Source organism: Coturnix japonica, chromosome 7 (genome assembly GCF_054131305.1).
Source record: "Coturnix japonica strain WE chromosome 7, WE-NBRP24, whole genome shotgun sequence".
Taxonomy (NCBI): Eukaryota; Metazoa; Chordata; class Aves; order Galliformes; family Phasianidae; genus Coturnix; species Coturnix japonica.
In genome coordinates, this window is record NC_140669.1 from 32207593 (window position 1) to 32230459 (window position 22867).

Sequence of the window (22867 nt, forward strand, 5' to 3'; positions counted from 1 at the left end):
CAGGTATCCAAGAGAATGTTAATAGAACAATCAAAACTGAGAAAAGGTGACCTGGGAAAGTTTAATTAGTGAAAATGAAGGAAATTTCAGAAGCCAGCTCAAGTAGGGTAAAGAATCATAATGTGATTAGATGCTCACATCTGTCAAGCCAGAACAGGGTTTTTAATCTTCAAGCCAGCCTTCAGATTAGCTATGCCTTGGCAGGGATATGATAATTTATTATTTTTCATCTAATTGAGTGAGATGGTTGCCTAAAGTTTGGCAAGTATATATCACCCAGGGACCTATCAGGGAGATCAGAGCATTTTCCTTGCCTTCAGATCTTAGGGTCTGCATCTCAGAGGAAATAAATCTGAGTAAAGAGGCTCAATTTTTTCTAATACAAATTACTTCACTCCTTCCCCGCTGTATCTGCTGTAGTTGTCTATCTTTCAATTGCTTTGAAAGAAGATGGCTATGAGGTTTTGCACAGCAACATGTAGGAGCCAAATAAGTTCAGGTGCTGGGTCACGCCCAGTGTAGATCCACATGCTGCCAATCTCAGGAGGACCTGGTTATGGTCATTGAGATGCTGTAACTTCATTTACTGAGCTAAGGTGGGGCCAGGCTGGGACTGGTAAGAGGACAGAGAAACAAAGGAGCTGCCTTGTGGGCATGGGGCATCTAATGTGGGTATGAGCGCCTGGCTACCTCCCTCAGATTTACATATGTTGGCATAGGGTTTAATATTCCTCTAGTATCCCAGTCCTCTTGCAGTTTATAAGGCATAAAGGAAAAAAAACCCAACTGTTTCAAGGCAGGATTCAAAGAAAAAAGGATGATTCAAGGACCATTTCAAATAATTAAAATATTCAGACATGTAGAGCTCTATCAAGAGGTTGGAAGGAATAATATGACGCTGTCAAATTTGTTTTAGAGCTGGAGTTTGAACAGCCTGGTATAAAATTACAACCTATGAATTAAGCATAAAAAAAGATAACGCTATTTAGGCCAAGTCCACATCTCAACTTCCAACAAACTTCAGCTTCATTCAGCTTTTTCAGGCTCGTATTTAATTCTGCTGCCTCAGAGAGAAAAAAACATTTGGTTTATGTGTGTGGTTGCTCAGATTCAGCAGCTCCTATTGTGTCTATAATAGAACCATCACATATAACAATATATCTATACAGAGTACCTGAGAGATCATGTGCCCAGCACTGCCTGTATTAGGGTATTGTAGAGTAGATGCTTTGCTGGACGGCCACTATCATATATGAAAAGTCATGACAGTCTGGAGAAGTTGCTAAGTGACAGGAAGAGGGAAACCTTTGCTTCCCTTTCCTCAGCTGTAATGCAGGTACTTTATGCTATTATGCAGAGCGTGAAACACAATAGTGTGGTATGACCAGACTGAAAATAGCAGAGCCACAGCCCCTTATGGGTGTATGCAAGTTACCTACTGCACTGTGTGTTTTGGGGTTTCTGGTTTCAGACTTTGCCTCTGCCAAACATTAAGAGCCCTTTATCCTTTGCCTGTTGCTGATCTGCCAGAAGCCTGCTCCTGCCCAGAACTTTTTGTGTTTTCCTTCTGTGGTTGTGCAAGGCATTGCAGGTGTAACAGCCAATGACCACCTGGCAGTGAGAAATTTGTACGCTGTCTTTTTGGGCTGTTTCTTGGGCCCCTTGCACTCAATTGCCCATTAGTAAACAAGGAAATTAGGTGTTTCTTCAGGGTGCCAGGTGCCTCCATGCTCCAAGACACACAGCTGATTAGGTGATACTACACATCTCCTGGAGTTTCACACTGGATTGACTGATCCTCCTCCTCCTCCTCCTCCCCTGCTGCCTTGAGATTTTCCTTCAACAAGCAGCTGAATTTGAATAGTTTTCTCCTTTACGAGGCTGCTACAGCCTTGCAGAAAATAGACACTTCTGTTCCACTGGCCTCCTTTGGCCATATATTCATCTTCTGCATGCTGCTGCAGTGAGCTGGAAAGGACAGATACAGATTGTTCTGTGCCTTTGCTCATTTCTTCTTTGCATTTGCCAAGAGCAATTAATTTCCTCCCATCTCTGTTTTCTCTCTATTTTGGTAATTCCAGACTCTAATTTTGTTGCTTTTTTTTTTTTTTTTTTTTTTTTTTTAAGCAGCAATGCTGCAGAAAACAAAAGACACAAACACACAAGACTTAGGAAAATGGGATGTATTTCTGTCCTGGTTCTTACTTATAACTGGCCACAATAAAGCACTGATTTAAAACACCTCTTTATTTTTTACTGTTTCTAGAGATTACAATTTGAGATAGGCTATAAATTTATCTCACTGCTCCACCTTGGCTTAAACTTGATCTCTTTGCATCAGAGATGGTTTCAGTTTGCTGATCAGTGCAATGAGGCCTGAACCTTTCTCTCTCAAGACATTCTCATCTTGTTCCGTGATGCAGTGACGGAGCACGCTGCTCATTGGGAGTCCAGGCACAGTCCCTGTCCTTTGCTGAAGCTGCTGGCAAGTGCAGGCATAGGCTGACTATATCACACTTCCATGCCACCTTTCCTTTTTGATTTTGCTTTCCCCGCTGACATGCATTCTCTTGCTGCAAATTTTATGTTTGAAGTTTCAGCTAAGCTGGCAGCAGAGTAACAGCTTTTCAGCTCTCACTTGATATAATCATAGAAATAACTAACTGCTCTCCTTTTCTAGGCCCAGGAATATTTGCACTTCTTATGACCTTTCAGTAGAATCTGTGTTGTAAGTAGTTGTAGCCGCACATTGTTTGCCCCTGGCCTGAAGGCAACAGTGAGATTTTTATTGTTCTGGAGTGATAACTACAAAGGAAAAGTGAAACCTCTGAAGTAGAAATCCCAGTGAATCCCCTGTCTCAGCGCCAAAGCATTGCAGGGAGGTTTTCTTCTGCAGTGAAAGCAAGAACTAAGGAGACCTCATGGGCACAAGGAAGCTGCAGGAAATCCAGAGTGTGAGCAGCAAAGCTGGGATGTCTGTGAGACAGGAAGGAAAAAGCAGTGCTCACTGCTGCTCCCTCTGACCTGGGGCACTAATGGAGGAACTCATCATGGTGGTGCTGGCTGTGGCTGGTCACTAATAGAAGGAAAACTGGAGGTTGGGAGTGCAGTCAGGGAACTACCTGAGGCAGGGAGTTGGTTTGGAAAGTAGCTGAAATTGTTATCAGGTTTGGACATAGCATCAGTGAATGGAATGAAAAACTGCTTGGTTTGGGTTGAAAGAAAGATGTGAAGTGCAGCTTGCTAGCAGGAAGATAGTTTCAAGTTGAAAGGTAATTATTGAAGCAGTGGGAGGATCTAGTAGTCTAGAAGCAGCGGGGAATCTGGCAGTCAATGAAGAGGTTGCAGCCAGACCTTTCAATCCCTACATCCCCAGAGGCTGACAGGAAAACTTCCAGGTGTGTTCTGCTTTCCAGGCAACTGGAAGCTGCAAGAAAGAGGGAAAACTAAGTGGAAAGGAAGTTTTTAGAGGAGGGCACAAAAACCTCCCTTCCCCCTTAGTGATGGAGCTGTGACCTCTAGCTGCCCCAGTTTGCTGCCTCTCAAATGGAATGCTGCTCATCTCTCAGGTCATAGCAATATGACTGAAGGAGCAGCTGGCTTCTCCATGCTTCGTGCTTCCTTACTGCTGCCCCTCTCTGACCTGCTCCTCCAACGTGGTGTAAGGGTTGAAAACCATCATTTCCCCCTACCAGACCTCTCTGCTGGAGCTGTTCAGTGTGGATTACCTCCACTTACAGAAACAGGAGGCAAAAGGCCTTTTTGACTGCATTTTCTAGCAGATTTCTGGGATTTTTCTTTCTCATCCCTCCCAGGCTTCCTACATGGACAGTAACCCCTCCAACATGCAGATGGCAGCTTCCTTGGGAGAGCAGCAGGCATGTGTAGAAGGCTGTATTTTACTCTATTCATGGAACATATGTATATGTCATTTGCAGGGTTGGTGTAAGAGTTTTGATTTTCACCATTTTCTTGCCTGATTTCAGAGTCATTTGTGTTTTACAGCATAAAACTAGCTGAGAGAGCTAGTCTAGCTATGAAATGTAGGCAGCTTTGTACTAAAACCAGACTCTGTGTTACGAGTTGATCATTAAAACCACAAATAGAATTGACTGATTCTAAAACTGCTGGAGTAGAGAAATGGGAAGTTACATCCTGGGTTGAGTTGGTGCCTAAAGCACAGCTAGTCTGTAATGAGTGGTATTGCTGCCACTCCATTACCAGCCACTCAGGTCGTAAGTGGTAGAAGTGATAAAATCTGTCAGCAGAATATAAAAATGCTGAAAATAGGCATTAGGGGGAAAAAATGTATATTTTTAAAGGTTCTTTTTTTTTTTTTTCTTCCATTATTTTATGTGACAGCCTTCTGCCCAGAGTGCTGCAATGGTTGGAAGCGCTGCTCATCAGGACTGCCAGCCTGCAGGGAGCAGAAATGAAACAGGAGGGAGAACAGAAAGAAAAATGAGCATTTTGAAGCCCTTCATGATGGCAATGAACAGGCTTCCAGTACATGGTCCATGGCTCTCCTCAACCGGCAGCTTGGCGTCTAGCTGGTAAGCACTGAGACCCTGTGGTAACAGGGTACTGTGTGTCATAGAATCATAGAGTTGTTTGAGTTGGAAGGGATCCTTAAAGGTCATCTAGTCCTGATATCAGGGTGGCTGAAGGCCTCCAGCAGGATGGGAGCTGACTGCGATGCCTCCTGTATCTGGATGAATAAGGCTTCCTGCCAAGTGCTCTGGCACCCTGATTAACTGGGGCAGTGACATCTGGATTCCCAGAGCCAACAAGGCACCCAGGTGCTGTCTCTGTGGCTATCATGTCAAAGAACACATAAATCCTAGCATCAACTTTGCTGTGGAGTTATTAATGGAAATTATCACACTCATTTAGTAGCTGCCATCACTTAGTAGATTAACCTTTATCATGCAGCTTTGCCATGCCAGCAAAATAATTACTTTTATTAGAAGCTGCCCTTGATCTAAAGCCATGAGGGAAGCAATTAAATTTAACAAAAAGCAAAAGCCGTGACTTCTAAATGAAGATGGATGGCTTTTGTTATCTGTTTCATAAATTTTACTGTGTACAAGTATTAGATAATATTCAGTCATCTTGTGTTTGTTTGGCTTTTTAGTGTGATATTAGACTTTCCCACTCTAGGGCTCAGCTGAATGTCAGCATTGCTTGCTCAGGGACTCAGCTCAGAAATACAGCTTAGTATCATTTAAGCTCATCACAAATGACTTGCAGGAGGCTTGGAACTTGAGCTGCCACTTGCTTCTCAAACCTTTGACACTTGTGTTCAGCATGAAGCTGAACACTGATGATTTCTTGGGTCACCTGATCTCCCCAAGAGTCTGGGGAGAATATCCATCCTATTTCTTCCCTTAAACTACCATTGTGTGTGCTTGGAAAGATTGATGTGAATGTGGATTGGCATTGTGACTGCTGAGATCACTGCTATGAGCAAGAAAAGACTTTTTTGCTAGTCAGATGTAAGTATCTGCTGGGGAATAGTTTCTTCTGTAATGGAGATTCATGGTTGCTGGGGTCTTTGTGGACTTGTGTAGTGTGATGGATCACATAAAAATGTAGATCAGGCTGCCAAACCAATTCAAACTTGGGCTGTAATAGTGACACAGGGAGAGCAGAGTGCTGCAATGACTCTAGGCTGATTCCCACAACCCACACTTAGATGGCCGGCATGCAGATGTGCACATGCAGCATCATAGCCCTTGCATAAACAAACTGCCCTCTGTGATCTGTCATCACAAGTCTGGGAACATCAGTCCCCAAAGAGCATTGTCCCTTGGAATGTGTACTGGACAAATAGCTTCAGGTTCTCCTAAACCAGGTAAGGGTGTCCACTTGACTGTGACACTGCTGAAAGGGGAACAGGGCAGAATATTGTGTTATGTTGTTTTCATCTCTGCCACAGATCACTTGTGTTTGCTGTCAGTAATTCAGCTTAAGTCCTTATTTTTGATCCAGTGGTGTCATTCTTCTTGGGGAGGTTGATTGCACTGGCAAGGATTCTCTTTCACTCGTGGAGTCTGTTGTTTCAAATGCAAAAAGCACTTCAGGCTGCTTTAGCTCTTTTGGTGGTGATACACAAGTTTCTGAGCAGCCCCACAAAGCAGCCATAGTGTGGCAGTGAGCAGCTGGCTGCACATATTGATAATATAAGCACTGCTTCAGAGCTTGCATTTCCCTTTAGAACAGACTTCTCAAAAGCAGGAGAAATAACATGTTTAGCATTGAAGTGGCTGTAGGTAGGATGCAGCCTGTCTGCAAGTTCTTGACACCTAGAAAAGACTTGGAGATGTGGAGAAATAATGGCCTTTAAAATGCTTATGTTGATAAAGATATTTTTACTAACTGGGGCAATCTATTGACGTAAGAATGTTATAATTTATGTATACAGTGAAAATTAATCTGGATTAATTAAAGAAACTAAATGTGAGTAAAGTCACTCGTTTTGAACCAGAGTGGCTTTTTATTTGATTTAGCTTAATGGGCTTACAGAGTTAAGTGGCTGTTCTCAAAAAGATGCTCATGTCAATAGTGTCTTTGGAAGCAGACTCTGAATGAACGCTCCCCTCTCTGTCCTTGCCGTTGATGAGCCCTTTGGACTCAACCATGAACAAAACACTTTGTATTAACAATATTATACCACGTAGGTAAAGGGAAGTGACCTCTGGGCTTGCTCTCACCTGGAATACTGTAAGTGATGCCCAATGTGGGTGACAGCATCCACTGCGTCAGATGATGGGAGTACAGAAGTTGTTCTCAGCCCTGCAGCGCATTGAGGTCATCTCCTCTATGCCTTTAGTTTAAGGAGTGGGGGAAAAGACTCTATCATTCTGAATGGCATGGGGAGAAGGGCAAGAGAATCCCTTGTTTGCATCCTCTCTGCTGGGAGAACAAAGAGGCAAACAGCCTCTGAAAGCTGGCAGATACCCCTGATCAAACGAACTTCTGTACTGTATAAGTAGCCTGTGGGATTTATCATTGTAAGACTCTCTGACAAGCCAGGGCTTCAGGATTCCCAAGAGGATTATGTGCACAAAAAACAAGAATATCCCTTGGAATAAATATTAAAGTGAGCTGGGGATTTGAGAGGGATATAAGCATTCACGTCTGAGGCTCTGCACCTTCAGCTACTCGTGCTTAAGAAGCCATATGGGAATTCTCCTCTCAGAGACACCAGCCTCTTCCCACACAGCGGCTGGAGAAAGCTGTGTTTGCTGGGGGTGCTGGGATCACATGGCTGGTATCTCCAAGCCCAGATGGCACTGTCTGTGCATCAGCATGTCTAGTGCTTGATCTTACCCCAAAGAGCCATTCATAGCCTGAAGGGATGGATGGTCCTTCAGGTCGTGGTCTGTGGGTAGAAGGAAGTTGAAGGTTGCAATACTGATGGGGAAAAAGACCCAAATCTAATCATCCCCCTACAAAAGGACTGAAACAGCTCTTTAGAAAGACCCGTAGACCCTGAACAACGGGGACCCGTGTAAACTGGACTCTATAAATGAAGGAACTAAAAGGTCAGATCTCATGGTTGCACTCAAGCCAGACCCATTTGAGATCAAACCAATTGTAACTCAAAAAAACAAACAAAAGCAAACCCCACAAGATAGATAGGTGGGGGTGTCCCCTGACCAGTATCCCCCCCACCCAGACCACATTACGTGTAACAGAGTGCCCATGCATGGCAGCTGAACACATGGATATGGTGAAGTGGTTTAGGCAAAAATCAAGAGAAAGTGTACCAGCATGGCTGCTCTGGTTATGGGACATGGGGGCAGAAAGCATTGTAGTAAATGGAACAGAAATTTCAACACTGGCACCCTAAGAATTAGGTATGCAAGTGGCATTCTGTGAGGATGCCTTTGAAAGATCTGATAAATTTTTTGCTAGTAATGAGAGAGCCCATCCTGCAACAAGATTCAGCACACCAGTGTGATACTTTGGTATCCATACTGAACCTCCTAGTGGCCTTGGAGGCCATAATACAACAGGCACACCTGGGGGAGACAGGGTGCCTATGGTGCAGTTTGCATTCACGTTGGTGGGCAGGCAGTGGACTTTTCAAGTCCTTCCTCAGGGGTATGTGCATTCACCAGCTTTTGTCTTAAACTGGTCTCATGTGACTTAGCAAATCGGAACAAACCATCTACCATCAAAACGTTCCACTGTATTGATGATCTGATGTTAACATCTGACTCCATGGAGGCATTAGAGAAGTGGAGTGCAGTGGAACTGCCAGGTCACAGCCTGATTGAGCACTAGGTGAGAAGCCCTGGCTAAAGCAGGGAGCTCAGGTGCAAGCAATGAACCTGAGTGAGCAGAAACAACGCACCTGGATGCTGGCTCCAACCCTCCTTGTTTACGGACTTGCAGCCAAGACAGCAGCTTCTTTGTGGGCCGAGATCATGTGCCTTTTGAGCTGTTACCGGTCATTGAAAGGGGTGAATCTATCTTTTTTTTTGTTATGTAGAGGTTGTATCCTATGAGAAAGCACTGTCATCGCTTTCTTTTGCCATTCACAAATGATACAGCTGTGATTAAGAATCTGGCTACTGCATGGCTTTGTAGGAGAAGTACCTGCTAAGCTCTCCATGAGTTGACATCTTTAGCATTGTTAGTGGAAATGTCACTTAAAGCAATCTGGAGCGGGAGAGATAAGAGTGCTTTAAACAAGCTTATATATGAAAGAAACAATCAAGCTCATAGACAACCCGCATAATACAAATCGGGTAGTCAAGTATACGTGTGATAAATCTTTCTCTGCAAGTCATTAAAATAACAGACTTCCTTCATGTCATCTCCTTTTTATGTGGAGGAACAATATGCAGTCTTTCTGGAGATGAACAATGAAGCACTGAGCATGTAGTTGAATTAACAATATACTGGGAAAGAACTAAAGTGAAAAATATCTATACTGTGCTTTTCTTCTCTGTTTCTCTGAGCACTGAGTAGCATTTTCTGAAACACGGCATCTTTTGAGTTGGTTTCCTTTTTGCAGCAGGTTATGCGCTCTGAACCTCACCAGTCTTAATATGGCTTCATATGCTTTGGAGAAAGATGTGTGAAGGATGTAACATAGCACATAAGCATAGCACAGTTTAACCCCACAGAACCTTCTAGACATATATCACCCAACAGCTATCAACCCTATTGATAATTAAACTTTGAGACCTGTTGATCAACTGCATTAAATTTAATCCATAGCTCATGCTATTAGTACTTTAGTACAATAGTAACTCATGTGGTGATACCCGCCATGCTTTCAAGATCTTGAATGTTTAAAACATAAGCATTCTGAACCAAACTGATAAGTAGAAACTGTGTTACCCTAATGAAACCACTGTAATTAATGTCATTGCTACCCTTTAAATGTTTTCAATTGGGTTTCATCCTTTCTAATGTGGCATTCAGGATCGATTCTGAGAGTCTGAAGTGAACTGAAGACTGGTATAAGTGTAAGGTATCCTTAGATTACCTTGAGGCCCCTTTTGGTCAAAGACTTTTCAAGAGTCAAACTGAGCACTCTGGAGGTTCTTTAAAAACAACAGCAAAGCTTCAATATTATCTGATCTTAGTAGCTGGCATTTAACGTTAGAATGGAAAAGTTTTCAGCATAGTTTCTGTGCTTCCTTTAGCTTGGTTTTCTAAGCAAATGAGATCTATAATTAAGCTGTCTCTTCTTCTTTATAGTTCAATAGCTTTCAAACTCAAATTGAGTCAAAATTTACTAGAAAAGTTATTTTCTCTGTCACGAGTCTTATGAACAGAGGCCTTTGTGTGGAGGAGAAAAAGCTTATAAAGTATCTCTATTGGGGGGGGGGGGGGGGGGGGGGGCACTGAGGTGTGGGCTCACCACTGACATCTACTTTCCTGCTGAAAAGTTGACTGTTTTGGGGACAGGAATGAATGGCTGGGAGATGGGGCTTGGACAAAAAGACTTACCAGGACTGAGATATTCCTCGATGCCTGGGTGGTTTACCTTGAAATACCTTCTGGGGTGCAAGAACTGGGAGTGTTCGTGTGGCTCCAGAATTAGGCAGAAAATCAATGACTGTTCAGACAGCAGAAAAAGATATTTATCACATTAGCTGTTTGCAGTGATGTCAGCCACGAGGATGCAGAAAGCAATTCCTCCCTTCATTATTCTTAGCAGTGTTATTTTTGGTATGCCATTGTGAAGATTCTTTAAACTCTTGTGAGCTCTGCTGGGTATTGAATTATCTGAGCCCCTCTATTCTCGATCAATATAAACCAGGAATGAAGCAACCAATTGCATCAGGTCCCTCCTTTTCTTTTTTCTCATGAAGACCACATCTTACCTCTTACCACTGTATTTCACCCCAAACTTCTCAAACCAGTCTCTTCTTGACCATGTTCAGTCTGAAATTTCCCCCTTTGAACATGCACGTTCATTAATCTTTCAATGCACAGACAAAGCAAAAAGCTAAATGAGTGTGATTGCTTGCATGGACGAACAGGCTGCCTTTCATTTCAGTTGTCTTTTCATATTTCCCTGCCCAGACAAAGGTCTCAGTCAGCTCAGCTCTGCAGGGAACTCAGCTTTGGAGACACGTTTGGTCAATTCTTTAAGATAAGTCTTAGAGTCCTGGGAAAGCTTTGGAAATGTCAGGATGAATCACACGGGCTGCTCTCCTGGTAAGAATTTATTTCATGTTTTATGGAAGAGGAGCTTAACAGCCATCCCGTCAGACACTCTCATCATTCAAGAGCAGGCAGAACACTGGCAGACTATGTGGAGATAACAGCCCTTCAGCCCTCTGTGTCTTGCAAAGATAATGCCATTTCAGGGTACCCCCCTTCCCAAACAGGTTATGAGCTCTGATTTCTATACTCTAATCATGCAAATTCCTCCCAGAGGGTTTCAGTGATATCAGCGAGGTCAGATTTTTGTTCTGTAGATGAGCAATTCCCATTTCTCTTGTTTGTTATCCAGCCTTCTCATATTGGTGGAGAAGCAATTACAGGATTTTTGTCTCCTCCCTCAGTGACTTAATTAATATTGTTCTTGACATCTTGGCTTCTATGTACTAAATGAAGTCATCTGTTGTCTCTTCTTTTCCCCCTTTGCTTCTTCCTATCTAAACTATTCATTCTCTGTGCAACTTGACAGTCTACCAGAGTGGAGAAGCAGCCATTTTGGCCAGACTTGCTTCTCAATGCCCACAAACTCAGTTTGTCCTCCACAACTTCATGTCTACAGGTCTTCATAACAGCAGTTACCAGCAGGCTGCTAGAACCTCCCTCTTGATTTTTCATAATAACCCCTGCTGATTTCAGGGTTTCAAACTGCTTTGATGGGAGTTCAACCAGATTTTGGTATGTGCTTAATCAGTATAAAGAGTATTTTTCTGCTCGTGACAGCTTTTTTTTGATGTTTTGTAACTTGATGATTGAGATTTTTATACATCATCTGGTTTCTGACCCCACGTGAACCACTGCTTTTAAAGGTTCCTCTAGAGAAATCCTCTCTCTTTAAATACAGACAGGTAGCCAAAGCAATCTTGATCTCATGCACAGCTGAATTGTGATTAGAAACTAGGACAAGCACAGAAATAGGATCTCTTCCTTTAGCCAGTGAGCACTGAACCTGACTGGAGGCTATCTTGCTTTGAGTGCTGTGCGGGTATAAGTGCAGAGATGAGTAACCTCCACCAAATGATGCTTGAAGGACATTCTCAGCACCCCACTGTGGCTGTGATATGGTGATGGGCAGCAAGATGAGGATAACTTAGCCTTGCAGCTGGTTTCCACTTCAGCTGATAGTATGACTAGGGCTCTTAGGGGAAGAACAGATCTGAGAGAGAAGGAGGTGAAAGCATTTGTGAATCCAAGGTGAAACTGCCCAAAATAGCTGCTTTTGATGGATCTGGCAACAGATTTGTCTGGTCACTGCCTGGAAAGGAGAAACTAAGGCTGAGAGAGCTGAGGTTGTTCAGCCTGGAGAAGGCTCTGGGGAGACCTCATTACTGTCTTTTAGTAATGAAGGGGAGGTTGTAAGAAAGGTTGGGTGAGACTTCTTATTGGGACCTGCAGTGACAGGACAAGGGGTCATGGTTTAAACTGAAAAAGAGGAGGTTTCCATTAGACATCAGGAAGAAATTCTTTACTCAGAGGGTGGTGAGGCCCCTGGCACTGCTGACCAGAGCTGTGGGTGTACCCCATCCCTGATTGTGCTCAAAGCAAGGCTGGATGGTGCTTGGGGCAGTCTCATCTAGTGGATTGCAATCCCGTCCTTCACAAGGGGGTTGGACTACATGACCTTAAAAGTCCCTCCTAACCCAAACCATTCTACAATTCTGTGATTCTGTGTCACACTGAAAGTTAAGGAGGTCCTGGAACTCATGAGCCAGAGCAGTCAGAAGGGAGAGCGTCAGGATCTATACTAGACAACTAGGTTTTGCAGTTTTCTTTTGAGAAGAATGCTTATCAGGAGAGAGGGATTGGCTTTGCTACCTGCCCTATTCTACTGCCTGGGTCAGTTGTACTGGAAGACTTCTACAGGAGATAACTGAATCCTAGAAAAGTGACTGGAATGGGCCTTTGGGTGTCACAAAAGTCCTATAGACTGAAGAGGTCTGTCTTGCTCCCCAACAATGTGTTATCTGTCTTGCGTCCTTTGCTTCAGTGAGGAGAGCTGTTCTTTTGTACCATAGGGGACAAAGAAAAATCTACCTAGTTCTTCTGCCTCCCCAAAACACAAAGAAGTGAGGATCTACATGTGCTGCTCTGTATTTGGATGTCTGCTCAGGAAGCTTCCCAATGTATTTCTGCCTTTTGGAGTGGCCATCTGTAAGAGATGAAGCCCTTGAAGAGAATGGATTGACTCCTTTGCTGTTGAAACAGCAATACTTCCTAGCATTAAAGACTGTGACTTTCTTACAAGAGGGCATATAATTTTCATTCCTAGCAAGCAGTTCACCCGGAGTAGTGTCAGGCAATCCAACTTGAAAGTGGGAAAGTTTATTTTCCCCCTCTCTGGCTTTGACGGGTGTTGTATATTAGCTGCAAGCTAATACAAGGCTTGTCAGGCACCCTGAGGTCTCAGCATCTGGGTGTAAATTTCAGACACGAGTTTCTAGCCAATAAATATAAACCTCTCCTGAAATGATTCCTTCTGAGCTACAGACACAAATTTCAAGACATCACTTTTACTGCTCAGTGTCTGGTTTTATGTAACATTTCATAACTGGTAGTTGAGTGCTGGCTGTGCTATACTTAAGTCCTAAAAAAGAGCTATGCTCAGAGCTCAGCATCTGATGTGAAATCCACAGAGTCATAGAAGCATGGAATGGCTTTGATTGGAAAAGACCTCAGAGATCACCTAGTTCCAACCTCTCCCCCCCCCACAAACCCACTAAGGGAAGTATTGCAAACACTAAATCAGGTATTGGATTAGGCTGCCCAGGGACCCATCCAGCCTGGCCTTGAATACCTCCAGGGCAGGGGTATCCACAACTTCTCTGGGCAGCAGTGCCAGGGCCTCATATTTACATGTGTGTCGTGGCTGACGTTACATACACCTTAAAGATGTATCAAAAAGCTGGGATTGCCTCATGGGCAGGATGCCTCCCCACACTGTTGCCTCTCCTTGGAGGAGAAGGAAAGATGGGAGTTGAGATGGTGAAAGCTCCTCCTTGTATGCTCACTGGTGCTTGCTAATGTGTGGAAGAAATGGGGTTGCCCATTTAATTAAGGCATCTTCCAGGACTGTGGGGATGTGGGAAGAAGAGTGGACTTTAGGGTCAGGCTTGCAGCTTGGCAGATGTTGAATATCTCCTTGTTTATCTCCACCCTTGTGCTTAGATGGAGAGGAAGATGGGGAAGCTCCTATCCAGCAACAACACCAAGCTGCAGGTCTCAGCCTATACATATCTACCCATCCCACTGAAGAACAGCATGCAGCTGAAAGCTCCAGCTGTTTCCCAGGCTAGGTGGATATTCTACAGTGTAACAAGAGCTGAAACAGCCCAGATATAACAAGCCATAACGATGGTGTGATTTCTCTCATTTCTCCCTTTTGTTGCACTGGCTATTGGGGCAGGAGGAATTGGGTCCTGATGCTTTCTTAGGTGTCTTTGCATCCCCATATCGCTCCCTGCTGGTTAAGCAGTCCACTGGACAACCAGTGATGTTTGACTTGTTCCCAAGCAGTTCCTATATGCACACGTGTGTTCTGAAGGGGAGATGCTGGGGTTTAGTGTAAGTATAGTGCATGAGGGAAATGCAGAACACAAAGGGCAGCAATCAACCAAGCACATTCGATAATTCATTTGAAGAACCATTCTGCAAATTACAGTCCCGAAATATCCTAATTAGGAGTTCCAAACCATCTCAGGAGGATCACAATTAAAATATTCATGATAACTAGGAAAGCAAGCATGTCTTCCTTTCAGCATGCCTGGCTTCTTTCTTTTTCTTTGTAACACTTCAAAGGCATTTTGTTCCTCAAATACAGGACGCTTGTTCCCAAAAGGATACACTTATATTTTGGTATCCTCCCAGGTTGTTCTGGTTAATTACAGACAACAGATTTCCCACATTTCTTTGTGGTTCAGAGGCCCATATGTAATCATGCGGAGAGCTCTTTATCTGTCCTGTTGCTCTTAAGGACAATAAAAATGAATGCTGTGTAATCAAGGCAGGAAGCAGAAATTCCTTGAAGGGAAGTTATCCAGAGATGTGTTACCCAGCAAGGGGCTGCAGGGAGGATGGAGGGATGAAGGCATGTGTGCAAGGTGCATATCCATCAGCTTGCCATTGGCTCTTAGCTGCAGACAGTGTTGTTGTCCACTCAAAACAGCACACCGAAGAGAGCTGTCTCTGTTGTAACAAAGGGTTGTTGACTGGGGAGACAAAGCTGTTAGGAGACTGGTTGGCCAACTTGTGTTGCATTTAAAGTGTTACTTCATGTTTTGTCTCATTTTTCTTTGTAAAAATGCTTATTTCCCACAAATACATGTCCCCTGTACCCACTCAATAGGAAGACTGAATCCAGCATGTGTCTTAACAGGAATGTTACAGAAATCATCCTGCTGCAGCACAGATCCTGCCAAGGCGTGAGTGCCTGTAAAAAAACCTAACTTTTTCCATGGACTTTGATCCAGAGCAACCACAGCACAAGGGATGAACCTCTGCCCCAAGTGGTGACACAAATCACAACCTCTGATTGCCCTCAGTAGAGATGTCCTTGAGCTTCTCTAGCAGAAGGGACTGATTCCTGATAGCACACGTTGGAGCCATTTCTCTTCCAGTTTCCTTCCAGTGTTTATGTGAACTTGCTCATCCTTTTCTATTTAGAGACCAAATCTTCAATATCTCTCATAAAAAACCCTCAGAAACACAGAGCCTGTATTAAAAAAATGGGTCCAGGTTTATGTTCTGAAATGACTTTGTCTTTTTCCAGTGAAAATGTCTCCTCTGCCCAGGCTGTGTTGAGGGAAACAGCTTCTCCTAGTCCTTTTGCTGGAGGACAGCGATATGTTAGCCAAGTCCCAGTGCTCATGAGCGGAGTGGGAGGCTGCACCTCTGCATGGCTTGTTTTCTTTATAAGGTACCTTGTGGATGAAGTGCCGGCAGATGGAGCTCAAGAACACGCACCAGCCGGGACATGGAGGTGTGCAAAGCCGAGCCCAGCTTGTGCCGTCCCTTCAGCAGCTCCTGCTTTCCTGGAAGGCTTTCCCTCCCCCTGAATGTGTTTCTCTGGGACCCTGTGGAAAGCAGCAGGCTCAGCTGTAGTTTTATCCTTGCTAAATTCAAGGAGCTGCCTAGCAGAGCCATTGGCATCACACTGCTGGGCTCCTGGCAGCTCTGTGAGCTCCATGTTTGAAGTATTGAATATGGGGAGCAGCTGAACTGGGGTTGTTTAGTGTGCAGATGAGGAGGCTCAGGGGAGACCTTATGGCTCTCTACGACTCCCTGATGGGGGATTGTGGTGAGGTGGGGTTTGGCCTCTTCTCCCACATAATTAGCTATAGAGCTAGAAGGAATGGCCTCAAGTTACACTGGGGAGGTTCAGGTTGGATATTAGGAAAAATTTCTTCATAGAAAGAGGGGTGAGGTGTTGGAACGGGCTGCCCAGGGAAGTGGTTGAGTCACCATCCCTCAAGGTGTTTGAGAAATGTTTAAGTACTGTACTAAAGGATATGGTTTGGTGGGGAAGTATTGGAAGTAGGAGAATGGTTGGACTGAGTGACCTTGAGGATCTTCTCCAACCATAATAATTCTGTGATTCTATTCTATGATGCAACTCCACTTTCTCCCTCTTTGTATCCCCCACCTCTTTTTCACACCCAGGGAGGGCACTGTACCTTTTGTGTTGGTGGAAGTATTAATGTTTAAGATGTGAGAGGTCTGGCTGAGAAGTTTATCCTAACAGGAGGACCACAACCTTTCAACCAAAAGCTGTGAGTTATTCAAGCTGGAATCGTGGCTGCTGCAATGCCTGTAGAGAGGGGATAAGATAACATGACTGTTACCCCCACGCTCTGAGCCACAGAAGGATGTTGCCAAGCCAGGAGCTGTACTCCAGCCATTGGTGTTAGATTCAAGGATCTTACAGCCCAAGGCTATTTTCTTTCCTTGAGAAACTCTGAAGCTAGCTCACAAAGCAAGGATAAGCTTCATGAGAACTGAGTGGCAAACATAAGCCTGTCAGATCAGTATTTCTTCTTTTGGGTGTAAATTACCATCTGGAGTGAAATCGAAATGCAGAAGGTGACAGGTGAGCCTTGGAGGTGCATTGTCAGGGAGGTGGCTGACAGGGCAAATGGCAATGGTGACAGCTGGGAAGCATTGCGCTGTGCCTGGCACTTCTGTGTTTGCAATTCTTTTGTGCCAGAGAAGGTTCAGTGCTGGATATTAGGGAAAATTTGTTCTCAGAAAGAATGGTCAGGCAATGGCACAGGCTGCACAGGGAATGGGGGGGGGTCTCCAACCCTGGAGGAGTTCCAGAACTGTGGAGATGTGGCACTGAGGGATGTGGTGTTGTGGGGATGGGTGGATGGTTAGACTAAATGAGCTTAGAGGTCTTTTCCAACCTCAGTGATTATGTGAAGTCTGCTGTAGTTGCCCACAACACCAATGTGTGCCACTTCTGCATTTAACTAGTGATAAATTCTCTTCCCATATTTCTGTGCTCCTCAGAAGCAGAGAGCTGCAGATGTGTTCATGTGGATGTTTGAGTGTGTGTAGCTGGGCTGGTAGTACTGGTCCTGCAGAGATCCTGTGCTGGCCCAAATGGGGAGAGAAAGATTTACCTGTAGTGAGGATCATGCCTTGTGCTGTGAGAGAGCAGTAGGGCTGAAATGCTTGTGGGATTGCATGGTGTTGTAGAAAGAAGCTGCATGTGGACGCTCCACTTCCCCAGTGATGAGATGCCTGTAGCAGTAGTTTCTGTGTGGTTTGGGCTGTTGGCAGGTGGCTGTGTTGTGTTTGTGGAAGTTAGAATTTAGCCATCTATGCATTCGCTGTAATGGACTTGATAGACTTGATGTCTGTATACAGTATTAGCTGAACAACAGCTCTAGGCAGTCTGTTCTTCCCCTAGAAGCCTCCAAATAGTTAATGTGCTGTTTCTGTCCCCAGTCTTATTCTCTTAAGTGGGTTAGAAAACTTTTCTAAGTATATATATTAAGCTTTTCTTTGTGCATATTGAGATGGGAGGAGAGAGGGAACCTAAATCCGAGCAGGTATCTGTAAAGCATTGCTGCCTGCAGGAGGCAACAAAATCAAAACGATCCAGGAGGCCAATTGAAGAAGAGAGGGATCAGCAGAAATAGATCTGCAGCTCTCTTTGAGAATATGCCCAGATATGCTTAGATGATAGGTTTGCTTTGGCAATTACTGGCCACAAGGAGTAACTGCTACGTTTCCTGATAGACTTGTCCTTTGGACTCAGAGTCTCAAGCAAACCTTCAGGAAGTGGGGACTTGCAGCAAAGAACTACTTAGAACTCATGCAATGGCTTTCTTTAGGCATCCTTGAGCCAGGTTTACACAAAGCTGTTCCCATGCTAAGGTCTTTCACTGAACATTAAGTTGCATTAAGTTGCTGCAAAATAGCTCCCAGTAGCCCACATATCCTTCATAAAATGTAGTTTAATTTGAAGCCAGAAGCAAAAGAGAATTGAGTTTCTTAGGACACAGGCTCTGGAATGCAATAGTTGTCTTTGCCATGGGCAGCTGGTGGCAGACAAAGTGCTAAGGCAGTAACCTTCCCATTAGGACCTTCAGGAGAGTAAATCCAGAGGCTCTACAGAAGTGAGAGTGAGACTTCATACAGGGCCATCCCAAGTGGCTCAAGAGATGCAGAATCGTTTGAGTTGGAAGAGACCTTTAAAAGTCATCTGGCTCAAATCCCCTGCAGTGAACAGGGACTCCTACTGCTCCATTAGGTGCTCAGAGCCCTATCCAGCCTCACCTTGGGTGTCTCCATCACAAGGCATCCACCATCTCTCTGAGCAACCTATGCCAGTGCTTCAACACCTGCATTGTAGAAAACTGCTCCCTTATGTCCAGCTTAAATCTCCCCTGTTTTATTTTGAAACCATTTCCACTTGTCCTATCTCAACAGGCCTTATAGCTGTCTATATACACACACCTCGGCCTGCAAAACCCCCTTGACAACATAGACAGGAGCATCCATTACGTGGGGTTTATTTCTGTGCGCATCAGATCTTCTCTGGGAGCAGGAGATTTTGGTGATAGTTTGACAGCTATTAGCCTGTCTTCATTAATGTGACTCAGAATACAAGAAGCACTGCATTCAGATTCTGTTTTAAGAATGTAATGCACGTTTAGGAAATGAATTGTAAATTATGATGAATCCTGTACAACCCAGCAGGATTTCTGCCTTTCTATGTATTCATCTCCTAGAGTTTCTTTATAATTTCTCAATGTTTTATTTCACACTCCACATTTCCCTGCCGAGCCTGTTGGCCTGGAAATTAGACTCCGAGGAGGCTTACCCAACCAGAGTCAATTGATGCTATTCCTAGCCCATTTCAAACAGTCTGCTCGTTACTGCACTTTTACTACATCACTCATGAACGACCTTCTTGTCTGCTACATCCCTTCCTTCAGCTAGGAGTTAAGTGAGAGAGCCCATCTCTGTGACTTGGCTGTGACAAAATGAAGGTGAAGCTCCCATTGTCATTCAGACTTCTGCCTCCCTTTGTGCTGGGTCCTTGCTCTGGCAGCCTATCTGTCTTGTTATCTGGCCTGAAACAGTCATGGGCCAACTTCTTTCCTAAGAGAGACCAGAATCTGGGTCACCTCTTCTTGGCTGATGTGTGGAATTAAGCAGCACTTTTATTTTGATAAGTTTGCTCCCTGTAATGAAAAAAAAAAAAAAAAAAAAGGTGCCTTTGAAGCCTCAAGAGATCCTGGAGAGAGGAAAAGGCAGAAAAAAATCCAATTCAGAATTTAATTGACATTAAGAACTTGCCTTTTGTGTATTAAAATTCTGCCACCTTGGCTGCTCTCCTGTGGTTATTGCAGTGAGCAGGAATCCCTGTTTGTTCAGTTTGCTATTAGCTAAGGCTGGTGTTGGTTTTCTAAAATGACACAGATCAGTAGTTTTCCCTCACAAGCAATCATATTTCAACACAAAGACATGCAAACTTCCTGCTGGTGAGGAGCTGGAGGTGCACAAGAGGCTGAGAGAAACCAGAACCAGGACACCAAGGTGATATCCTGTACCAAATGGCCACAGAAGTGGAGGGTCCTTTGAGTCATGGTGTTTATCTCCCCAGTAAACTATTATGTGTGGTGAGCCCTTTGTTCCTGCAAGTGGCTGAACATCTCCTGCCAATGCCAGCAGTGAATTCCATATTTTGATTTGCTTGTGCATGCTTTTGCTCTATGCAGTGAACTGCCTTTATCTTAGCCCAAGAGTGCTCCCATTTTAACCATTCCAGATGTCCTACTTTGAAGAGGGTAAGTGAGCAGCCATGTGGTGCTGAGCTGTTTACCAAACAGTTTACTAGAACCAAAATCTTCCATTTCCAAGATGATCTCCCTTCTTTTGGAAACCTGCATCATTTTTCTTTCTTTGTGAGAGTTTACAGTTTCAGGTAAGCTCAATGTAATCTCTTCAGGTGTTCCAGGCAGTGCTTCATAGAGATGTATGAAAAAAGAGTGTATCAGTTTGAGTACATCAGAGTTCATAAAACACTTGCAAATCCTAAACTAAAGGCCAGGTTTTAAACCCTTGCATGTGCAAGGAATAGTGTTCCTCTTTGATTGTCATATCTGACAGCTGAGTTGTTTATTCAAAGGGGAAAAAAAGCAATCTTGTATATCCAGCTGTAGCAAATATTAGCTCTGACTCTGGGGCCGGGCAGCCTTACAGTATATCAGCACTTTTGTTTCTGTGCTTCAGACACTACAGGCCTTTCCTGAATAGGGCTCTCTGTAGATCCTAATATATGAAGCTCTGCAGCTTAGGGCTTCAGAAGGCCCTGCATCACTTGTCTTGAGCTGTCTTTGAACCATGGTGCCTCCCCACTGCTGACTTTGAACTCCACCTCCTGATTACTTTCAGTACGTAAGAAATACAGCTTCCGTGAGCAAGTCTACTTTAAGTCTTGTTAAACCAGGTACAATTTGAGCCAGTGATGAGACTTTCATTGATTTCACCATATATTTTATCACAAAGCACTGCAGGCTACACACATTAAGCAGCGCTCTCCAAAATAAAGCATTTGGAGGTAGAAAAAGATTTGCACATCTTGAGTGAACATCCATCTGAGAGGGAGGTGAAGTAGCAATTTGTTCCAGTTGTTTTCTTATGCTGGCAGCAAGAAGGAGAATGGTGTCACGTACTGGACCCTTAGCTAAGTACACAGCCTTGCTGCATCAGGCACTGTGACAGCAAAGAGCACGTGCCTCCAGTTTAATACATTATGTTGCTTTTTTGCTAGCCTTGGGTCTGCTGGACCCAAATCCAGAGCTGCAGTGTTGTGGACTGCTGTGAGATACCACTGCTCTGCTCTACAGCTTCTCTCCTTGTCCCTTGCTGCCAAGTATCCCATTTGCCTATCTATCTTCCTGGGTCAGTCTCCATAGCTGCTGTCTGACTTCCCATGGGAGTAAAACAGGCTTGCTGCCTCCTGGGCATCCCTTGGCCAAGCATAAAACCCTCTTCAGTCCTGCTGTGCAAGCAGACATTAACAGCAAGGACTTCTGCAGGGTCGTGCCACTGCCTACCATAGTGTTTCTACCCAGCATGGAGCTCTGGGGGACTTCTATTGTATTTCTGCTCCAGTGGGTTCAAACAAAATGAGCTTTGTGTTTGTGTCTCGTGCCTTAATTTTAATGAAGGCATGTTTTTGCCTGTGCTGCAGTCAGTAGACTAGCAAAGAGCAAGCACAATAAGAACAAATGGGCCAGGAGGTCCTCCCTTCTGAATCACATTTAAGTGCAATAAATAAACAGTGGCTGTTAAATGCTTAATGCACCAGAGAGCATCTTGCCAGCTTAGCTCTGGAAGAATCTTGCCTTCCTGCAGGTCTGGGGAGTCAGCTGAGGGGATAGAAAAGTTTCCCAGCAGTGCTTACAAGCCTTAAATGCTAACAGCGATGCCACTGCTGTGCTTATGTGGGGATCTTGGTAATGAGATGGAGCCACGTTTCTTGCAGGCAGGTGGTCTTTGTGCTACAAAACCACTGTGCTTTGTTAGATTGATGACAAAATTTGACCTGGGGGGGACTTGTGTCCTCTCTGAGATAATTCATGGTATCCTCAAGCCCGTGCATGTGCAGCTTGGCACTGAGGTGTCACAGGTTTGGAATCTCATTGGTATTTCAGCAGGATTAACTTTTTTACTGTGGGGTACTTACTAGTTCAAACCTTTCAGTTAAAGCAGAGCGCGTGATGTGACTTGAATCCGATGTTATAGCAGATCACTTAAATTTTTTACATCAGGTGCTGAGCTGTGAAGAAGCACTACTCACTGTTATATTCCATATCCATTAGCTCTGGCGTGAATGAGATGGATGGTGGAATTGAGCCAATAGAGGGAAAAGGGGAGGGGAAGAATTCACATGAAGTGAATACGTAGCAGCTCGAGGCATGGCCTGGCTGGGAGGTTTTTGTCAGCACCTGCAAGAATTGGGTGTATTAACAGAACTGAAATTCTAAGGACAGCTGAGGAAGATGGTCCAAAGCACAGACAGATGTAACTTTGGCCTTGAGTGACTTATATTCTGTATTTGCTCTGCTGTAAGTCTTTGGCTCTTTTTTTTGCAAGGTCGTGTACAGATGTAGCATGGATGCTCCTGCACACATATGATTAGTTGTAGCAACTGTGAAGGTGGTCCAAGCAGAGCTCAGACCTAGACGCTTCTTTTTCTTATTGAAACAGCAAGTTTCACTGTCTTTGCAGGCTCTGAGGCAACAACCCCTGGACATGTCAAAGCCACAGAAAAGAATGGGCCATGTTTGGTGCTGGTTTCTCAAGCAAAACCACTTCAGATGTGTCCATGTTTCTTGGTGCTAAAAAAAGAAAGGCAGATTAGCATCTTCTTGCCGGTTGGAAATTATGGACTTTGTGCTGGGGACCAGGCTGCCACACCACCATGTTCTATTTATTTCCCATAGCAATTTCCTTGGCTTTTGAGAAGCAAGATGGGCAGGCTGAACACTGTAATTACTCCTTAGGTTACCAAGGCGCTTTCTCCACCCTGCTGGAAACTTACCACACGTGTACTGTACCTAAATCTTCTTGCAACAACCAGGCTAAATGATGTTGTTGGAGGTGATAGTACATCCACCATGACCTTCTGCTTGAAGGTCAGCCATGAATTCTGTTGACTTCT

At 44.2% G+C, this 22867-nt stretch overlaps 1 long non-coding RNA gene across 1 annotated transcript in view; it reads left to right on the forward strand.

Annotated features, from left to right (window-relative positions):
- LOC107316385 (uncharacterized) overlaps nucleotides 1-22867 on the forward strand; it is a 69503-nt gene that overhangs the window by 8846 nt on the left and 37790 nt on the right. Inside the window, exon 2 of the long non-coding RNA XR_001556312.3 lies at nucleotides 4363-4553. This is a non-coding gene — a long non-coding RNA (uncharacterized LOC107316385). The remainder of the gene's footprint in view (nucleotides 1-4362; nucleotides 4554-22867) is intronic.